Genomic DNA, 16,229 nt, shown 5'->3' on the forward strand with positions numbered 1-16,229 from the left:
CATTCCATTCCATTCCATTTCATTCCACTCCATTCCCCGGCAATCCACTCCATCACATTCCATTGCTGTCCACTGCACTGCACTGGACTCCGTTACACTCCACTGCATTCCAACCCAATCCATTCCATTCCTTCCATTCCACTTCACTCCACTCCATTCCACTCCACTCCTCTCCATTCCACTCCACTCCACTCTATTCCATTTCATTTCATTCCATTCCATTTCACTGCATACCATGCCATTCCAGTATACTCCATTCCACTCCTCTTCATTCCAATCCTCTCCATTCCATTTCCCTCCATTTCACTCCATTCCACTCCACTCCACTCCATTCCATTCCACTCCAGTGCATTCCATTCCACTCCTTTCCACTCTACTCGGCTGCTTTCCACTCAATTCCACTCCACTCCACTCCATCCCTCTCCACTCCATTCCATTCCATTCCATTCCATTCCATTCCATTCCATTGTATGACACTCCATTCCATTCCATTCCACTCCATTCTATTCCATTCCACTCCACTCCATTCCATTCCATTCCATTCCGTTAAATTCCATTCCACTACATTCCAGACAATTCCACTCCATTCCATTCCGTTAAATTCCATTCCACTACATTCCAGACCATTCCACTCCATTCTACTGTACTCCAATGCATTCTTCTACATTCCACTCCATTCCACTCCATTCCGTTCCACTCCATTACACTTCATTCCATTCCATTCCACTCCATTCCATTAAACTCCACAACACTCTACTCCTTTCCATTCCACTCGATTCCACTCCACTCCATTCCATTCCACTCTACTCCAGTACAATCCACTCCACTCCAGTTCACTCCACTCCATTCTATTCCTCTCCATTCGAACCCTATGCACTCCATTTCACTCCACTTCATTCCATTCCATTCCATTTCATTCCAGTCTACTCCACTTCACTAAACTCCACTACATTCCATTCCAACCCACTCCACTCCACTCCATTCCACTCCACTACATTCCACTCCGCTCCATTCCAATCCATTAAATTCCATTCCACTGCATTCCATTCCATTCCACTCTACACCACTCGTCACCCCTTCATTCCACTCTACTCCATTCCATTCCATTCCAATCATTTACACTGCATTCCCCTCCATTCAACTCTACTCCCCTTGATTTCATGCCATTCCATTCCATTCCACTCCATTCCATTCTATTCCACTCAATTCCACTGCATTCCACTCCACTCCACTACTTTCCATTCCATTATATTCCACTGCATTCCACTCCAATCCACTCAGCTCCACTTTATTCCACTTCAATCCATTCCTCTCCATTCCACTCCACTCCACTCATTTCAGCTCCAGTCCATTCTATTCCATTCAATTTCATTCCATTCCACTCCACTCCACTCCACTCCACCACATTCCATTGCTCTCCACTACAATCTAATCCACTGCATTCCACTCCACTGCATTACAACCCACTTCATTCCATTCCATTCCAATACACTCCACTCCACTCCAATCCATTCCACTCCACTCCAGTCCATTCCAATCCACTCCTCCGCATTCTATTTCATTCCATTCCATTCCATTGCAATCCATTCCATTCCGTTCATTTCTACTCCATTCCACTCCTCTCCATTCCACTCCATTCCATTCCGTTTCATTCCATTCCACTCCATTCCATTCCGTTTCATTCCATTCAACTCCATTCCACTCTACTCAATTCCATTCCACTCCACGCCAGTCCACTCAATTCTACACCAATCCATTCCACTCCATTCCCTTCATTTCCATTCCACCCCACTACACTCCGTTTCATTCCAATCCATTGCATTCCATTCTATTTCATTCCAATCTACTGCACCCCACTGCAATCCACTCCACTCCATTCCATTCCAGCCCACTCCACTCCAGTCCATTCCACTCCACTACATTCCACTCCACTCCATTCCATTCCATTCCGCTCCATTCCAATCCAATCCATTCCACTCCACTCCAATCGATTCCAATCCACTCCTCCCCGTTCAATTCCATTCCATTCCATTCCATTGCACTCCATTCCATTCCGTTCAATTCTACTCCATTCCACTCCATTCCATTCCGTTTCATTCCATTCAACTCCATTCCACTCTACTCAATTCCATTCCACTCCACTCCAGTCCACTCAATTCTACTCCAATCCATTGCACTCCATTCCCTTCATTTCCATTCCACCCCACTACACTCCGTTTCACTTAAATCCATTGCATTCCATTCGATTTCATTCCAATCTACTGAACTCCAGTCCAATCTACTCCACTCCATTCCATTCCAGCCCACTCCTCTCCACTCTATTCCACTCCACTACATTCCACTCCACTCCATTCCATTCCATTCCACTCCATTCCATTCCATTCCACTCCATTCCATTCCATTCCACTCCATTCCATTCCATTCCACTCTATTCCTTTCATCTCCACTCCATTCCACTCCATTCCATGCCCTTACATTCCACTCTTTCCATTCCACTCCTCTGCATTCAACTCCACTCCACTCCATTCCATTACAATACATACCACTCCACTACATACCAGTGCATTCCACTCCACTACACTCCATTCCATTCCATTCCATTCCACTACACTCCACTCGACTCCATTCCCTCCTCTTCATTCCACTCCATTCCATTCCTCTCCTTTCCACTCCACTACACTGCATTCCACTCCACTCCATTCCATTTCATTTCACTCCACTCAAATCCACTACACTCGACCACAATCCATTGCTCTCCACTGCACTCCACTCCATTCCACTCCACTCTACTCCATTCCACTCCACTCTACTCCATTCCACTCCACTCCATTCCATTTCATTCCATACCATTTCATTCCACTCCATTCCTCTACATTCAATTCCATTCCATTCCATTCCATTCCACTCTATTCCGTTCCATTCCACTCTATTCCATTCCACTCCTCTCCTTTCCACACCACGGCATTACATTTCATTCCATTACACTACGTTCCACTCCACTCCACTCGATTCCACTCCTCTCCACTCCATTCCATTCCATTCCATTCCATTCCATTCCATTCCATTCCACTCAACTCCACTCTATTCCACTCTATTCCAGTACACTGCTTTCCATTTGACCCCATTGCATTCCTTTGCAATGCACTCCACTCCACTCCATTCAATTTGAATCTATTCCAATCCACTCTATTCCATTCCACTCCATTTCACTACATTCCACTCCATTCCACACCACTCCAGTCCACTCTCTTCCACTCCAATCCATTCCTCTCCATTCAACTCCACTCCACTCCACTCCACTCGATTCCATTCCATTCCATTGCATTCCATTCCATTCCATTCCATTGCATTCCATTAAATCCCATTCCATTCTATTCCATTCCACTCCTTTCCACTCCACTCTACTGCACTCCACTCCACTCCAGTTAATTCCACTCCACTTCACTCCTTTCCATTCGATCCCATTCCTTTATATTCCACTCCATTCTAGTCCATTCCACTCTATTCCACTCCACTCCACTCCATTCCACTGCATTCCCCTCGATTCGACTCCATTCAACTAAACGCCATTAAATTCCTTTCCACTGTACTCCATTACACTCCACTCCATTCCACTCCTCTCCATTCCATTTTATTCCATTCAACTCCATTGCATTCCTTTCCACTCTACTCCATTCCACTCAACTCCACTCCGCTCCATTCCATTCATCTCTCCTCCACTCCGCTGCAATCCATTCCACGGCATTCCTCTTCACTCCACTCCATTCGACTCCACTTCACTGCATTCCATTCCATTCCATTCCATTCCACTCCATTCCATTCCGTTCCACTATACACCATTCCACTCCAATACATTCGCTTCCATTCCGTTCAAATCCATTTGACTCCACTCCACTCCACTGTACTCCACTGCACTCCATTCTATTCCATTCCACTCCACTCCATTCCATTACACGCCACTCCATTCCAGTCCACTCCAGTTCACTCCACTTCACTCCATTCCACTCCCCTCCGTTCCACTCCACTCAACTCCATTCCATTCCATTACATTCTACTCCTCTCCACTCGATTCCAATCCATTCCATTCCATTCTACTCCACTCCACTACATTCCTTTCCAATCCATTCCACTCCAATCCTGTCCACTCCTCTCTATTCCACTCCACTCTACTCCATTCCTTACCATTACATTCCAATCCACTCCATACCATTCCATTCCACTCTAATCCATTCCATTCCACGTCATTCCAGTTCATTCCACTTACTTCACTTCATTCCATTCCTTTCCATTCCATTCTGTTACAATCCATTGCACTCCATTCCACTCCATTCCGCTCCACTCAACTCCATTCCTTGCCACTCTACTCCATTCCATTCCACTCTACTCCACTCTATTCCATCCTATTCCAGTCCACTGCCTTGCACTCCACACAATTGCATTCCATTGCACTGCACTCCACACAACTCCACTCCATTCGATTCCACTCCAATCCACTCTATTCCATACCACTCCACTTCACTCTATTCCCTCCATTCCACAACACTCCAGTCCACTCCCTTCCACTCCAATACATTCCTCTACATTCCACTCCACTCCACTCCTTTCCATTCCATTCCATTCCATTCCATTCCATTCCAATCCATTCCATACCACTCATTCCCTTCCACTCTATTAATCTCCACCCCACTCCATACCTTGCAATTCCATTCCATTCCACTCCATTCCATTCCATTCCACTCCGTTCCAGTTCATTCCACTCCACTTCACTCTGTTCCATTCGATCCCATTGCATTCCATTCTACTCCACTCTACTCAGTTCAACCCCGTTACTCTCCACTCCACTCTATTCCACTGAATTGTCCTCCATTCCACTCCATTCCAATAAACTCCATAAAATTCCATTCCACTTCACTCTATTACACTCCACTCCATTCAACTACACTCCATTCCTTTCTATTCAACTCCATTGCATTCCTTTCCACTCTCTTCCATTCAAATCAACTCCACTCCACTCCATTCCAATCATCTCTCCCACTATCCACTCCAATCCATTCTACTGCATTACTCTCCACTCCACTGCATTCCACTTCACTTCATTGCATTCCATTACATTCCATTACATTCCACTCCGTTCCATTCCATTCCACTCTATTCCATTCCACTCCACTCCATTCCACTCCAAACCAGTCCATTCCATTGCATTCAAATCCATTCGACTCCACTACACTCCATTCTACTCTACTCCACTCCATTCTATTCCATTCCATTCCACTGCATTCCATTCCACTCCACACCATTCCTTTCCATTCCATTCCACTTTACTCCACTCCACTCCACTCCACTCCACTCCATTCCATTCCATTCCACTCTATTCTATTCCACTCCATTCCATGCCATTCCTCTCCTCTCTAATCCACTCCATTGCATTCCACTCCATTCCACTACTTTCCATTCCATTCCACTCTATTCCACTCCTCTCCATTCCATGCCATTCCTATCCTCTCCAATACAATCCATTGCATTCCACTCCATTTCACTCCACTCCATTTGCCTCCATTCCATTCGACTTCATTCCACTCCACTCCATTCCATTCCATTCCACTCCACTACAATCCACTCCATTGCGTTCCACTCCATTCCCCTCCACTCCATTCCATTTCATTTCACTCCACTCCAATCCACTCCATTGCATTCCACTTCATTCCACTCCACTCCATTCCTTTCCACTCCATTCCACTCCACTACAATCCACTCCATTGGGTTCCACTCCATTCCACTCCACTCCATTCCAATTCATTCCACTCCACTCCAATCCACTCCATTGCATTCCACTTCATTCCACTCCACTCCACTCCATTCCTTTCCACTCCATTCCACTCCACTCCGTTCCATTCCATTCCATTCCATTCCAATCCACTCCATTGCATTCCAATCCATTCCACTCCACTCCATTCCATTCCATTCCATTCCATTCAATTCCATTCCATTCCATTCCTTTCCAATCCCTTCCAGTCCATTCAACTACACCAAACTCCATTCCATTCCACTCCACTCCACTCCATTCCACTCCACTCCACTCATTTCCACTCTATTCCAGTCCAATCCATTCAACTACACATCTTTGCATTGCATTCCACTGCACTCCACTCCACTCCATTCCATTCCAATCCATTCCACTCCACTCCATTCCATTCCACTCCACTTCACTCCACTTCACTACATTCCACTCAACTCCATTCCACTCCACTTCACTCCACTCTACTGCATTCCACTCAACTCCATTCCACTCCACTAAACTCCATTCAATTCCATTCTACTCATCTCCACTAGATTCACATCCATTCCATTCGATTCCACTCCACTCCACTCCATTCCATTCCAATGCATTCCACTACATTGCACTCCACTCCACCCTATTCCACTCCACGCCACTCCATTCCTCGCCATTTCATTCCAATCCACAGCATTCCATTCCATTCCACTCCATTCCATTCCATTCCACTGCATTCCAGTTAGTTCCACTTTACTTCACTCCATTCCATTCCTTTCCATTTCATTCTCTTCCACTCCATTCCACTCCATTCCACCTCATGCCACTCCATTCCACTCTATTACCATCCTTTCCACTCCATTCCGTTAAACTCCATTCTATTCCATTCCACTCTATTCCATTCCACTACACTCCATTCCCCTCCACTCCACTCCATTCCATTCCATTCCACTTCATTCCATTCAATTCCATTCCATTGCACTCCATTCCATTCCATTACAGTCTGTTCCACTCCACTCCACTCCACTCCATTCCACTCCATTCCACTCCACTCCAATCCATTCCATTCCATTGCATTCCATTGGTTTCAACTCCAATCTATTCCATTCCACACCACTCCATTCCACAACACTTCACTCCACTCCTCTCCATTCCATTCCATTCCACTGCATTCCTTTCCATTCGTTTCTTTCCACAGGATCTCACTCTGTCGCCAAATCTGGAGTGCAGTGGCACAATCTCAGCTCACATTTCTTTCCACCGTTCCATTGCATTGCATTCCATCGCATTCCATTCCATACTATTTCACTCCACTCCACTGCACTCTACTCCATTCCATTCCACTCCGTCCAATTCCATTCGACTCCATTCCAAACCACTCCACTGCCCTCCACTCCACTCCATTTCATTCCGTTTCACTCCATTGCTTTCCACTCCTTTCCTTAGACAGTATATCACTGTGTCACACAGGCTGGTGTGCAGTGGCAGAATCTCAACTCACACTACATGTCACATTCCATTGCATTGCATTCAATTCCTTTGCATTACATTGTATTCCACTGCACTCTCTTTCACTCCACTCCACTCCACTCCACTACATTCCATTACATCCCATTCCATTCCATTACGCTTCCGAACACTCCACTCCATTCCATTCAACTCCATTCCTCTCTACTCCATTCCATTCCATACTATTCCATTCCAATACAATCCACTCCTCTCCACTCCACACCATTCCACTCCTCTTCATTCCATTCCAATCCATTCCACTCCACTCCATTCCATTGCACTACACCCCACTCCATCCTACTCCAGTCTACTCCATTCCATTCCAGTCAGCTACGCTACATTCCACTGCTCTCCACTCCACTCCACTCCACTCCACTCCATTCCATGCCATTGCAATCCACTCCACTCCATTCCATTCCATTCTCCTGCATACCATTCCATTCCATTCCACTTCGGTCCAGTACACTCAGCTACACTCCACTCCATTCCACTCCATTCCATTCGACTCCACTCCACTCAACTCCACTCAATTCTAGTTCATGCAATTCCATTCCATTCCACTCCACGCCTTTCTATTCCTTTTTAATCTACTCCTTTCCACTCCAATCCACTCCATTCCACTCCAATACACTCCATTCCATGCCATTACATTCCATTCTAATTCATCCCATTCCATTCCACTCAATTCCACTCCATTCCGTTTCACTCCATTCCACTAAATTCCAATCCATTCCATTGCACTCCACACCACTCCACTGCAATCCATTCCACTCCATTCGCCTCTACTCCATTCCATTCCACTCCATTCCACTCCACTCCATTTCATTCCACTCCATTTCACTCCACTCCATTCCACTCCATTCCACTGCATTCCAGTATACTCAACTCCACTCAACTCCATTCCTCTCTGTTTCACTGCACTCCAATACACTCCATTCCATTCCACTCCACTTCATTCCATTCCACTCCACTTCATTCCATTCCACTCTACTCCATTCCAGTCCATTGCGTTCCATTCCACTCTACTCCATTCCACTCCATTCCAGTCGTTTCCATTCCACTCCATTCCAGTCGTTTCCATTCCACTCCATTCCAGTCGTTTCCATTCCACTCCATTCCATTCGAATCCATTCCATTCCATTCCATTCCACTCCATTGCATTCCACTCCACTCCACTCCATTCCACTCCATTACACTCCATTCCACTCCATTCCATTCCACTCCATTCCACTCCTCTGCGTTCCATTCCATTACACTACATTCCACTCCACCCTATTGCATTCTACTACATTCAATTCTACTCGATTACATTCCACTGCACTCCACTCCACTCCAAACCACTACATTCCAATTCACTCCATTAAATTCCTCTCCATTAAAATGCACTCCTCTCCATTCCACTCCGCTCCATTCCATTCCATTCCATTCCATTCCATTCCATTCCATTCCCCTCCACTCCATTCTCTTCCATTCCACTCCAGTCCATTCCACTCCATTCGTCTCCATTCAACTCAATTCCATTCCATTCCATTCCACTCCACTCCATTCCATTCCACTCCACTCCACTCCACCACTAAATTCCATTCCGTTCCATTGCGTACCACTCAATTCAACTCCACTTTGCTCAATTCTACTCCACTCCATTCCATTCCATTCCTCTTCACTCCACTGAACTCCATTCCATCATATTCCATTCCACTCCCCTCCATTCCATTACACTCCTTTCTTGTCCATTCCATTCCAGTCCATTCCATTCTATTCCACTCCACATCATTCCATGCCACTCCACTCCACTGCACTCCATTCCAATGCACTCGACCTCAATTCACTCCACTCCACTCCACGCCATTCCATTCCACTCTACTCCATTTCATTCCTATACATTCCACTCCACTCCATTCCACTCCATTCAACTACATTCCTGTCTAATCAACTCCACTCAACTCCATTCCTTTCTATTTCTCTGCCCTCCACTACACTCCATTCCATTCCACTCTACTCCATTCCATTCCACTCCACTCCACTCCATTCCATTTCACTCCACTCCATTAGATTCCATTCCACTCCATTCAACTCCACTACACTCTACTCCATTCCATTCCATTCCATTCCACTCATTTCCACTCCAATCAACCCAATTCCACCACACTCCACTCTATTCCATTCCGTTCCACACCAATCCACACCATTCCAATCCATTCCAGAACATTCCACTCCACTACACTCCATTCAATTGCATTCCATTACATTACATTCCACTCAATTCCAGTACGTTCCACTCTGTTCCACTGCACTCCAATTCTTTCCACTCGATTCCCCTTCATTCCACTCCATGCCATTCCACTGCATTCCATTCCACTCCATTCCATTGCATAACACTCCACACCACTCCACACCATTCCATTCCATTCCGTTCCACTCTAGCACATTCCACTCCACTCCCCTACTGTCCACTCCACTCCACTCCATACCATTCCACTCCATTCCATTCCACTCCATTACAATCCACTCCAGTCCATTCCACTCCACTCCATTCCATTCCATTCCATTCCACTCTATTCCATTTCATTCCATTCCACTCCATTCCACTCCACTCCATTCCACTCCAATCACCTCCACTCCACTCCACTCCATTCCACCCCAATCACTTCGACTCCATTCCACTCCACTGCATTCCATTCCACTCTACTCCATTTCATTCCACTCCACTCCACACCACTCCATTCCATTCCACCCGTATCACTTCCACTCCATTCCACTCCACTGTATTCCACTCCAATCCATTCCATTGCATTACTTTCAACTCCACTCCACTCCATTCCACTCTTTCCCACTTCATTCTATTCCATTACATTCTACTCCATTCCATACCATTCCTCTCAACTCCATTCCAATCCACTCCCTTCCACTCCACTCCTTTCCATTCCATGCCATTCCATTCCATTCCATTCCATTCCTTTCCAATCCCCTCTAGTCCATTCCATGACCTTACATTCCATTCCACTCCATTCCATTCCATTCCATCGCATTCCACTAAAATCCCCTTCATTCCAGTGCATTCCATTCCACTCCATTCCCTTCCGTTGCATTCCATTCCAATCCATTCCTGTCCATTCCATTCCACTCCATTCAATTCCTCTCCACTACATTCCCCTCCATTCCACTCAATTTCATTCCACTCCATTCCACTCCACTCCAATCCATTGCGTTACACTACATTCCACTCCATCCCATTTCATTCCACTCCATTCCATTTCATTCCACTCCATTCCACTTTACTTCATTTCATTCCACTGCACTACACTCCACTACCCTCCACCCCATTCCATTTCAGTCTATTCCATTCTTCTTCATTCTCCCCACTCCACTCCTTTCCACTCCCCTCCATTCCATTCCATTCCATTCAAATCCATTCAATTCCATTCCATTGCATTCCATTCCATTCCACTCTATTCCATTCCACTCCACTCCATTCCACTCCACTCCCTTTCACTCCACTCCTTTCCATTCCACTCCATTCCATTATATTCCACTCCTTTCCACTCCACTACACTCCAATCCACTCCATTCCATTCCATTCCATTTCATTCCATTCCGTTCCATTCCACTCAACTCTATTCCATTCCATTTCATTTCACTGCACTCCACTCCACTTCACTCCATTCCACTACATTCCATTCCAATCCAATTGACTCACCTCCATTCCATTCCACTCCACTCCATTCCATTCAACTCAACTCCTTTTTATTGCACTGCACTCCACTCCACACCATTCCAATCCATTCCATTCGGCTCCAATCCTATCCAATACATTCCATTCCATTCCACTTCATTCCATTACTTTACCCTCTACACCATTCCATGTCATTCCATTGCACTCCACTGCATTCCACTCCAGTCCATGCCACTCCTGTCCATTCTATACCAATGCATTCCATAAAAAGCCACTAAATTCCACTCCATTCCACTCCATTTCATTACACTTCACTTCAATCCACTTTACTCCAAACTCTTCCACTCCACTCCATTCCATTCTACTCCTTTCCATTCGACTCCAATCCACTCCATTCCAGTCCATTCCACTGCATTCCACTCCACTCAACTCAATTCCATTCCACTCCATTCCATTCCACTGCATTCCATTCCTTTCTACTCCACTCCACTCCACTCCATTCCACGCCATTCCTTTCCACTCCATTCTAACCCACTCCATTCCTTTCCTTTCAATTCAATTCCACTGATTTCCAATCCACTCCACTCCACTCCACTCCACTCCATTCCACTGCACTCCACAAAATCCACTCCACAGCATTCCACTCCACGCCATTCCTTTCCAATCCATTGAATTTCATTCCATTCTATTCCACTACAATGAATTCCATTGCATTCCAGTCCACTCCATTCTACTCCACTCCACTCCAATGTATTGCAGTCAACTATGCTCCATTCCATTGCACTCCACTCCATTCCACTACTCTCTTTTCCACTCTTCTCCATTTCATGCCTCTCCACTCTACTCCACTCCATTCCATTCAATTCCACTCCATTCCATTCCTCTCTATTCTACTCCACTCCACTGCATTCCACTCCACTCCATTCCATTCCTTTTCAAACTAATCAACTACCCTCCACTCCACTCCACTCCACTCCATTTCAATCCTCCCCCTCCACTGCACTCCATTCCACTACACCACATTCCACTCCATTCCATTCTATTTCATTCCATTCCACTCCACACCACTCCATTCCTGTCCATTCCACTCCATTCCGTTCCACTCCACTCCACTCCACTCCATTCCGTTCTATTTCTCAAAACTCAACTCCTCTCCATTCCATTCCAATCCATTCCACTCTACTCCATTCCATTCCAGTCCACTCGACTCCAATCCACACCACTCCATTCCATTCCACTCTATTCCATTCCTCTCCTTTCCACTCCACTCCATTCCACTCCAATTCATTCCATTTCATTCCATTCCACTCCATTCCACTCCTCTCCAATCCACTCCATTCCAATCCATTCGACTCTACTCCATTCCTCTCCACTCCATTCCAGTCCGTTCCATTCCTTTCAACTCCATTCCACTCCACTCCACTACATTAAATTCCACTCCACTCCATTCCATTCCATAGCATTCCACTCCACTCCATTCCACTCCATTCCACTACACTCCACTCCATTAAAAAACATTCCATTCCATTATGCTGATTTTTCTTCCATTCCACTAAATTCCATTACAATACATTCCATTCCTCTCTACTACACTCCATCCATTCTACACTACTCCATTTCATTCCACTCCACTCCTTTCCACTCCATGGCAGCCCAGTGCTCTTCACTCTTCTCCACTCCACTTCACACCGTTCCACTCCGTTCTGTTGCACTCCATTCAACTTCAGTCCATTCCATTCCATTCCAATCCACTCCATTCCACTCCATTCCATTGCACTCCATTCCAGTCCACTCCATTCCATTCCACACCACGCCTTTCCATTCCATTCCATTCCATTCCAATCCATTCTACTCAACTCCACTATATTCCTTTCCACTCCACTCCACTTTATCCCACTCATCTGCACTCCACTCCACTGCAATCCACTACATTCCATTCCACTCTACTCCATTCCATTCCATTCCAATCCATTCCACTCCATTCCAATCCATTACACTATACTCCATTCCATTCCGTTTCATTCCACTCCATTCCACTTCACTCCACTCCACTCTATTACACTCCATTCCAGTCCATTCCAGTCCATTGCAATAAATCCCACTCAAATTCCTTCTAATCTATTGCAATCCACTCCTTTTCATTCTAATCCTTTCCAATCCATTCCATTCCATTCCACTCCACTCCACTCCGCTCCATTTAATACCACTTCATTCCATTCCACTCCATTACACTCCATTAAACTCCATTCCAGTACACTCCATTTCATTCCATTCCCCTCCACTCGTCTCCATTTCACTTCACTCCATTCCACTCCTCTCCATTCCATTCAAATCTTTTCCACTGCAATCCACTCCATTCCATTCCATTCCATTCCACTCCATTCCATTCCCCTCCCTTCCACTCCATTCCGCTCCATTACGTTACATTAAAATACACTCAATTCCGTTACACTCCACTCCACTCCATTTCAATAAACTCCACTCTTCTACACTACACTCTATTCCATTCCACTCCACTCCATTCCATTCGACTCCTCTCCTTTCCACTCCATTCCATGCCACTGCACTCCACTTCACTACACTCCACACCATTACAATCCATTCCATTCTACTCCATTCCACTCCACTCCATTCCGTACCATTCCACTCCACGTCACTCCAGTCCATTCCATTGCATTCCATTCCAATACACTCCATTGCATTCCACTCCAATTCTTTCCATTCCATTCCATTCTTTTCCATTCCATTCCACTCCATTCCATTCCATCCCACTCCACTCCACTCCACTCCACTCCACTCCACTCCATTCCACTCCACTCCAATACATTCCACTCCCCTCCAATCCACTCCATTTCACTCCATTCCATTCCACTCCTTTCCATTTATCTCCATCCCACTCCTTTACATACCATTCCAATTCAATCCATTCCACGACACTTCACCCCATTCCAATCCAGTCCATTCCACTGCACTCTACTGCATTCCATTCCAGTCCATTTCACTTCACTCCATTCCCTTCCACTACACTCCACACCTCTCCAGTCCATTCGATTTCATTCCACTCAATTCCATTCCACTCCATTCAACTCCACTAAACTCCATTCCACTCCACTCCATTCCATTCCGTTCCACTCCACATCACTCCACTTCCCTCCACTCCATTCAGTTCCTTTCCATTCCACTCCACTCTTCTCCACTGCAGTCCACTCCATTCCATTCCTCTCCACTAAATTCCTCCAGATTCCACTCCACTGCACTCCATTCCATTCCACTGCATTCCGTGCCATTGAACTCTACTGAATTCAAATCCACTCCATTACACTATACTCCATTCCATTCCATTCCATTCAATTCTATTCCACGCAATTCCACTCCACTCAACTCCACTCCGTTTCTTTCCATTCCATTTCACTCTACTCCATTCCACTTCACTCCACTCCATAAAATTCCACTCCACTCCTTTCCACTCCTCTCCACTCTATTCAATTCCACTCCATTCCACTCCTTTCTTTCAACTCCACTCCATTTAAGACCAGTCCAACTGACTGCACTGCGCTCCACTCCATTCCACTCCATTCCATTGCACTACTACCCACTATTCTCCATTCCATTTGATTCGACTCCACTCCACTCCATTCCACTCCACTAAACTCAATTACTTTCCATTACACTCCAGTTGACTCCATTCCACTCCATCCTATTCCATTCCATTCCATTTCATTCCATTTCACTCTACTGCACTGCATTTCGTTACTTTTAACTCGCCTGCACTCCAGTCCACTCCATCCCACTACACTCCGTTCCACTTCGTTCCATTAATTTCCATTCCACTTTCCATTCCATTCCATTCCACATTCCATTCCAATCAATTCCAATCAATCACTTCCACATTTCATTCCACATTCCATTCCACATTCCATTCCATATTCCATTCCATTCCATTCCACATTCCATTCCACAATCTATTCCATTCCATTCCATTCCATTCCAATCCACATTGCATTACACATTTCATTCCATTCCATTCCACATTCCATTCCACTTTCCTTTGCATTCTATTCCATTCAATTCCACATTCCATTCCACATTCCATTCCACATTTCATACGTTTCAATTCCATTAAATTCCACATTCCAATTTATTGATTTCCATTCCACATTCCATTCCACGTTCCATTACACTCCATTCAAAATTCCATTCCATTCCACTTCACATTCCATTCCATTCCACTGCATTCCATTCCACATTCCATTCCGTTCCATTTCACATTCCATTCCATTCCATTCCACATTCCATTCCATTTCTTTTCACATTCCATTCAATTCCATTCCACATTCCATTCCACATTACATTCCATTCCATTCCACATTCCATTCCATTCCATTCCACATTTCATTCCATTCCTTTCCACATTAATTTCCATTCCACATTCCATTCCACATTCCATTCCATTCCATTGCACATTCCATTCCACTCCAATGCATTCCAAATTGCATTCCATTCCATTACAAATTCCATTCCATTTCATTGCACTCGAAATTCCATTCCATTCCACTCCACCTTCCTTTTGATTCCATTCCACATTCTATTCCACTTTCCATTCCACATTCCATTCCATTCCATTCCACATTCCATTCCATTCCGTTCCATTCCATTTCAAATTCCATTCCATTCCATTCCATTCCACATTCCATTCCATTCCATTCCATATTTCATTCCACTCCACATTTCTTTACAATCCATTCTACTCCATTCCACATTCGATTCCACTTTCAATTCCATTCAATTCCATATTGCAGTATATTTCATTACAATCCATTCCACATAACATTCGACATTCCATTCAATTCCATTCCACATTACATTCCATTCCATTCCACATTCCATTCCATTCCATTCCACATTAAATTCCATTCCATTCCACATTCCATTCCATTCTTTTCCACTTTCCATTATATTACATTCCATTCCAATCCATTCCATTCCATTCCACATTAAATTCCATTCCATTCCACATTCCATTCCATTCTTTTCCACTTTCCATTATATTACATTCCATTCCATTCCATTCCAAATTCCCTTCTATTCCGTTCCATTCCACATTGCCTTCCATTCCATTCCATATTCCATTCCATACCACATTCCATTCCATTCCATGCCACTTTCCATTGCATTCCATTCCACGTTCCATTGCAATCCATTCAACGTTCCATTCCGCGATCTGTTCCAGATTCCATTCCATTCCATATTCCATTCCATTCCATTCCATTCCACATT

This window comes from Pongo abelii, chromosome 14, assembly GCF_028885655.2.
Source record: "Pongo abelii isolate AG06213 chromosome 14, NHGRI_mPonAbe1-v2.0_pri, whole genome shotgun sequence".
Taxonomy (NCBI): domain Eukaryota; kingdom Metazoa; phylum Chordata; class Mammalia; order Primates; family Hominidae; genus Pongo; species Pongo abelii.